The sequence below is a fragment of the Arachis ipaensis genome, chromosome B06 (genome assembly GCF_000816755.2).
Source record: "Arachis ipaensis cultivar K30076 chromosome B06, Araip1.1, whole genome shotgun sequence".
NCBI classification, from domain to species: Eukaryota; Viridiplantae; Streptophyta; class Magnoliopsida; order Fabales; family Fabaceae; genus Arachis; species Arachis ipaensis.
In genome coordinates, this window is record NC_029790.2 from 136,751,690 (window position 1) to 136,752,427 (window position 738).

Below are 738 nucleotides of genomic sequence, written 5' to 3' on the forward strand. Positions count from 1 at the left end.
ATCTTTAATTTAGATTCTTTTTATTCTTTTAACATATTTCGTTTATTAAAAATATTTATTAGACGTAAAATTATCAATTTTAAAAATAAAAGATAAATCAATTTTATAATTATCCTTGCTAAAAATCTTATTGCTTCAATTTTTTTTTTCATGTTTAAATATTTTTAATGTATTTTTAATGATTTACCCTTTCTTTTAAGGCATAGTAAAATCTCACAAAATTCTAAAACTCAATCTTTAGTGTCCCTTATTTTATTTTATAAGTTATATACGAGCATAATGTATGAGTATTTTTAGTCCAAAACTTTTTGCATCATAAAGCATTTTAAAAATAAAACAATTTATATGCTTTCATTCAATATTTCAACAACTGTATGTATTGTTATTTTTGTGCATATCATATAAAAATAGTTGAATCAAGCCTAAATTAAAAATTCATTAATATATTGGTGAGGAACTCTAATAATATACATGAAATCTCAGGTTTACATTTCATTATAGTTAATAACTCAATATGTTAAAAATAAATAAATAAAACATGAACTAATACCATTTTTGTGTTCAAAACCTTTTTTTTTTTACCAAAAATATGAAGACTCGAACCCGCAACCTCTTAGATGAGTATGAGGAGATTATGCTATTTGAGATATTACTCATTGGCGTGTTCAAATACTGTTACTTAGATAATTTTTTATTAGTTTTATTGTTAATTATAATTAATTATAATAAGAATATACA

The 738-nt window shown here is 21.0% G+C and overlaps 1 protein-coding gene across 1 annotated transcript in view; it reads right to left on the reverse strand.

Annotated features, from left to right (window-relative positions):
- LOC107648584 (calcium uniporter protein 4, mitochondrial) overlaps window positions 1-738 on the reverse strand; it is a 2,868-nt gene that overhangs the window by 1,266 nt on the left and 864 nt on the right. The gene's annotated exons all lie outside the window — the stretch shown is intronic.